Raw genomic sequence first — 7,166 nt, forward strand, 5'->3', positions numbered from 1 at the left:
GACAATATCAACACTGCATTGGGCGCTGGAAGTACAAGCCATGCCACGGTGTCCAGATGGTTTGACCGTTTTAAATCAGGAGACAGGAGCCTTGAAAGTCAGTCACGCTCAGGGCGACCACCTGCATTCAATGATGACGATTTACGCCGCGAACTACAATCGAATCCTGATGCCACTACTCGTGAATTAGCGGAAGCACTTAACTGCAGTCACCACGCTGTGGAATACCATCTGCATGAGCTTGGGTATCGAAAAGTTTTGGCTCGATGGGTACCGCACATCCTTACCAACGCCAGTCGTGCAGTCCGTGTCGCCATCTGTCAATCACTTTTGCTGTGACCCCGACGTAAAGAGTTTTTGACTGATCTGGTTACGGGAGATGAATCATGGATTTATTATGAGAACGATACACGTCGTGCTTTTTGGCTGCCTCGAGAAGAAACGCCACCAACTCAACCGAAGCTGAGTCAAAAGAACCGCTTAAAAGTTTTGCTTTGTTGTTTCTGGGACTCGCAAGGCATGCTGTTTCATGAACTATTACACAATGAAACTGTAAACGCTAACAAATATTCAACACAGCTCACCGAACTATCTTCTGCTATCAAGAAAAAACGACGAAGACGAGCCACTGTAATTTTACTACATGATAACGCTCGACCTCATGTCGCATCTACCGTTCGCCAACAGCTGCAGAACTTGGGCTGGGAGACGATACCCCACCCACCTTATTCTCCAGACCTCGCACCATCAGACTTTCATTTGTTTAGAGCCCTGAAACGACATTTGCGGGGTAAACAATTCAATGATTTCCATGATGTACAGGTGGAGTTGAACAACTTTTTCGAGGCACAGCCATCAGAGTTCTGGGCGAAAGGCATCCAAACTTTGCCGGATCGTTGGCAAGAAGTCATAGATGCTAATGGTGATTACATCATCGACTAAGCTTTTTGTATTGTAATAATAATAAAAAATATAAAACGTAAACCAAGTGTCTCATTACTTTTGTGCCAACCCAATACATACGTAGCCAAATGCACAAACGCTTACAATAATATTGTTATCATTATCATAGCTAACTATGTCTATCGATCTTCCGTATTGGGGTGACAGAGCCAGACTGATGTTTCGATCGACGTCTAGCGTCAACGATTGTCATTGTAGCTAGGTCGGAATGATAAGTCAATCAATCAATCAGTCAATCAAATCAAATCATTTATTCAGAAAACAGGCTACAGGAGCAGTTTTACACAGTACAGAGGTAGTACTTATTTGAACTTTTACTACCTATCACAGAAAAATGTGCCGCATCTCCGATCCTTCAATCTCGCCAAGAAAACCAAAATTAGAAAATATATATGAAGCATCTTTCTCTGTCACTTTAATCACTCTTTCTTAAAATAAAGGGAAAAACAACCCAGATCTATTCGACCTAATAAACTGTCGCTACAAAACAACCCAGATCTATTCGACCTAATACAAAAACTGTCGCGATGATGACATAATCACTTGAAGATTTGCTCGGTGTTCAAATGACAGTAAAGTGACGTTTTAGAGCAAAATAGTGGCGAAAGTTCAACAATTTTCGACCGACATGGGGCTGCGCGACAGCGCATGATGTCATGTTTTAAAGCTACAGCCATCTCTGGTGCGGCGTGTGCGCTCCAGACAGCGTCATGTCAATGATTGCGAACAGCCCTTATGTCGCATTTTGTTGTGGGCATGCACCTGTGGTTGACACAGTGAGGAATAACTATAGATAAGGGCTATCAGTGTGTCAAACAGCTGCTTGACTTTTTGTATGTGTGTTGTGTCATGAGTTGTGTTCTAGCGCGACGCTGAGCGGCAATACGTGCGAATGAAAAGTGCCATCGTTGTGTCTCGCTCCAATGTATGGCCGCCGCTTACCGCTGCCGCGCTTAGACTATTGTCGTGGCTGAGCCGTCACACTTCGCCGTTCATTGCCTGAACAAGGAAATACTGACGCTTAACAATGTTACTCGTACTTATCAACCCAGAAATAAGCAAAGAATTGTCAGTGTCAATGGTCAATGTCACTGTGGTGAGATAGCCCACTAGAAATATCCTATAGCCAATAAAATAAAATAAATAAATATTATAGGACATTCTTACGCCGCGTCTTGCGTGGGCGACGGACGACCGTCGCCGTCGCGTCTCATACCTACTTCCATATCGATAATTTGATTTCGTATGCGTCGCATCGTCGTCCACGCAAGCCACGGCGTTATTACACAGATCGACGAAGAGTCTAGTCTGTGGTGTGGTAGTGTAGTCTGTGGTCAAGAGTAAGCCCATCTATAATAATAATAAAAAAAGAGTTAATTAAAATTTTGAAAAAAACCTCGACATAGTAGACCGATTTTCATACAACATGGCTAAGAACACTCCCGACTTACTCAGCTTTCAGACAAAAAAAAACTAAATCCAAATCGGTTCATCCGTTCGGGAGCTACGATGCCACAGACAGACACACACACAGACAGACAGACACATCAAACTTATAACACCCCGTCGTTTTTGCGTCGGGGGTTAAAAACAATGTTCCAAACATTCCCTGCAACATTTTAAGTATTCCGTCAAAGATAACCAGTGATCGGAACTATGGGAGCAAAACTTCAACAAAACCTTAGACTTAACGTAAATAAAAAAAAACCAAGATTATTATTTTCAAATCAGTGTTAAATTTGATTCTATACCCCAAGATTTACAATACTTTACTACAAGGATATTCACATTTTCAGGCATAGTTCCGATCACTGAAGATAACACTAAAGCCCACGTCAAGAAAAAAAAAACCGGCCAAGAACGTGTCGGGCCACGCTCAGTGTAGGGTTCCGTAGTTTTCCGTATTTTTCTCAAAAACTACTGAACCTATCAAGTCCAAAACAATTTTCCTAGAAAGTCTTTATAAAGTGCTACTTTTGTGATTTTTTTCATATTTTTTATACATATGGTTCAAAAGTTAGAGGGGGGGGGGGGACGCACTTTTTTTTCCTTTAGGAGCGATTATTTCCGAAAACATTAAAATATTAATGTTTTCGGAAAAAATCAAAAAACGATCTTAGTAAACCCTTATTCATTTTTTAATACCTATCCAACAAATGGTGGGGGGGGTGGTGGTGGCGGGGGGGGACGCACTTTTTTTTCCTTTAGGAGCGATTATTTCCGAAAATATTAATATTATTAAAAAATGACCTTAGTAAACCCTTATTCATTTTTAAATACCTATCCAACAATATATGTATCAGACGTTGGGGTTGGAATGAAAAAAAATATCAGCCCCCACTTTACATGTAGGGGGGGTACCCTAATAAAACATTTTTTTCAATTTTTTATTTTTGCACTTTGTTGGCGTGATTGATATACATATTGGTACAAAATTTCAGCTTTCTAGTGCTTACGGTTACTGATATAGATCAAGACAAGAGTAAATATTTGTGCATACACGACTACACGTAGTATCTTGCTGGGCACTTTTCGATACTGCTTATATCTCAATTTGCCCACTAAGAGTACTGTTAGCTGCAAAGGCTTATTAGTTAAAAAAAACCGGCCAAGAGCGTGTCGGGCCACGCTCAGTGTAGGGTTCCGTAGTTTTCCGTATTTTTCTCAAAAACTACTAAACCTATGAAGTTCAAAACAATTTTCCTAGAAAGTCTTTATAAAGTTCTACTTTTGTGATTTTTTTCATATTTTTTAAACATATGGTTCAAAAGTTAGAGGGGGGGACGCACTTTTTTTTCCTTTAGGAGCGATTATTTCCGAAAATATTAATATTATCAAAAAAACGATCTTAGTAAACCCTTATTCATTTTTAAATACCTATCCAACAATATATCACACGTTGGGGTTGGAATGAAAAAAAAAATCAGCCCCCACTTTACATGTAGGGAGGTACCTAGGGATTGCAATCCGGTCCGGCGGATCCGGTAATCCGGCCGGATCCGGTGCTTTTTTCATGCCACCGGATCCGGTGAAATTCGCCGGATCCGGTACTGGATCCGGTAATGTAACACGATATGTTAAAATAGTGTAAAAATAATAATTTTACGGCAACATTTGAACGTCGCTCAACAGGTGATTGCAATCCGGTCTGATTTCCAAGCAAAAAATATTTTAGTACGTATGTTCTTTGCATTCGCAGGCCGTTTGGAAGTAAAATAATGTGCTCAAGCAACGCGTTACACTTTCCGTTTTGGAATCCGTAATTGAATCTGTGGGATTGTTTGTTGGGATGCATAATGTGGAGTGACAAATAACCATGGTCTGAGGTCGATCCTTCGCGTTTTCAGGCCAGACACTATCCGAAATCGAGACCTATGGGAGTATATAGCAGCTAACCGCGACACAAAAAGGAACATTGATGACACACTATTCAAAGAGGGGAACGAAATAACGCAACCATTGCTTTCGGCTGAAAACCGCAAAATGCAAGTCGTGGCTCCGAGCGCCCTGGAAACTCATGGAAACGGTCCGTTGAGGATGGACTACGAGCGACCGGGTCGAGCTGGAGCGAGACCACGAGGGTAGCTGAAGATAGGAAAGCGTGGCGCGAGCTCGTGAAGGCCCTTTGCACCTCTGTGGTGACGTAGGACTTCAAGATCAACAACATGTTTTCAGCATAATATGAGAAGTATGAGAGCATATTGCTACGAGAATAATAAAATTAAAAGCTTAAAAATAATAGTTATTTGTTATACAAGGGGGCAAAGTTGTATTTTAACGCCGAGTGTGGAATTGAGAAACGAGCAAGTGAAAGGATTCTATAGTTGAACCACGAGCGAAGCGAGTGGTTCGAGAATAGAATCCTGAACTTGCGAGTTTTTTAACACACGAGAAGTAAAATACATTTGCACCCGAGTGTAACACAAAACTTTTCCCCTCACTATAGCGAGGAAACTACAACGCAAAAAATGCGTTTATCACTGCTTCCAGTAGTTCCACAGTTGGTAAATCATCTTTATTACTAGATTCACCTACTTTTATCAATTTTAAAGCAGTTAATTTGACTTTATTCAAGGTCAAATTACTTTACCCACTAGTGGATAAAATGCGTTTTTACTCGCTGGTATTAAAGGACAAAACACGTGTTTCCGAGCTAGTGAGGGGAAAACATTTTTAAAAGGTAACCAGTAAGATTGTTGATTCAGCAATAGCAAATAATACTTACTAAGGTCAATTATTCTTGCTGGCTTTAATTTAGTTACTGTAGTTTTTCTTAACCGATACTGGATATTTTTATACAGACTGAGAAAAGGTTACGCTTTTAACGACTTTTAATAGTTATGCTTACTTAATATGATTGTGATACAATACAATTTTTTATTCTTCTTTTCATGGTGAGTAAAGTTACCTGTAAAATAACACAATACAGGTTTTTTTTAAATACTGATCTTATACTCATAACACATGTATGTTTGTAGGTATGTTATAATGTCCGCTCTTTATCGTATCTTAAAAGCTCTATAGGTACCTATTACTATTACTGTAAAACGTTACACTAATAATAATTTTGTTATCCTATCAAAGTTTCAAAAGAACGAAATAATTTGATTTGCGACTGATTATTATAGTAAAATTTACTTGTTAACTGTAAACAAGTTGAATTCTAAGCCTTTAAACTGTTGGTTTATTAATCGTGATGCAAAATACCATCATACTTGTCATATTATGGTGAAAACATTAAAAAAAGGCACTATTTGGGTACCTTTGGTCCTCAAGGCCAATCCGGCCGGATCCGGCCGGATCCGCCGGATTGGGGTCGAAATCCGGCCGGATCCGGCCGGATTGGGAATCAGACCGGATTGCAATCCCTAGAGGTACCCTAATAAAACATTTTTTTCCATTTTTAATTTTTGCACTTTGTTGGCGTGATTGATATACATATTGGTACCAAATTTCAGCTTTCTAGTGCTAACGGTTACTGAGATTATCCGCGGACGGACGGACGGATGGACGGACGAACGGACGGACAGACAGACATGGCGAAACTATAAGGGTTCCTAGTTGACTACGGAACCCTAAAAATGAGGAGTAGACCCATGAAAATGAATATAAGTTTTAAGTAGATAAATCACAAAAACGGAAATAAAATATTTTGCACGCAAAGCAATTCATTTTGACACGTTTCCCACCCATTAAAGAACTCAGATTAAAACTGCATAACCTACCGGAACCCATATAATTTCACAACTAAAAACATTACACCATGTAGTTCTACTCACCCTTACAACTTTAAATTTAAAGTCTAAAATCTTTGAAATCACCTACAAGAGTGCGGTTTAGATTTACACTGGCGTGCAACGTGGCGAGTTTACGATCCCACCCGGTAATCGATTGCGGACGTGATAAGTGTACCAATTATTTTGCACTCAAGTTTTCATGACAGTAAAGGTCGTAAAATGCAAGTGGAATAGTGTGCAAGACGATTCGCGAACGTGATGCATTATTTCAGTGACTGTCCAAAGAATGAGAACTTTGAATTGTTTTACTGTCACGGGCCTTTCGCTTATTTTTAACCCCCGACTAGTAATGCAGAAATTGCAGAACATTCCCAAAAAGCGGAAACATTCTTGAGAATGTTCGCAGAACGAGCGTATAAACGAGAGAATATACTTGAAATAAAGTTTAAATGGGCATAATGTAAAACTATATGTTATTATACATGTAATATTGTCTATTACAGTTAGCTATTTTGTTGATAAGTGATAAGTTACCAATAAGTTGCTTAAATTCTCACTATACTTCAGGGAACATTTCAACTTTCAGACTTCACAGTTTTAGTCCTGACTTTTTTTAAATTAGGTACCGAACTATTATTTCTTGATACCTGTTTTTGGTCATGTCAAAAAAAAAAAAAAAAACAAAACAAAAAAAAAGAACAAAAAGATCGCTGTCAGGATTGAACCTGAGAACATCGGAATACGAAGCCAGCGCACTACCACGGGACTACGTCTTAACTTGCTGAGTCCGACGAAATCATGGTATAAACTACGAAGTTTCTAAGTTTTCTGATAAATTCTCGTTCTCGAGAACATTCTCAGAAGTTATCGAAAATTCTCATGGGGAATGTTCTACAACTTTGGAAACTTCTCGTCCGTGCATTGCTACCCCCGACGCAAAAACGAAGGGGTGTTATAAGTTTGACG

This window comes from Leguminivora glycinivorella, chromosome 6 (assembly GCF_023078275.1).
Source record: "Leguminivora glycinivorella isolate SPB_JAAS2020 chromosome 6, LegGlyc_1.1, whole genome shotgun sequence".
Classification (NCBI taxonomy): Eukaryota; Metazoa; Arthropoda; class Insecta; order Lepidoptera; family Tortricidae; genus Leguminivora; species Leguminivora glycinivorella.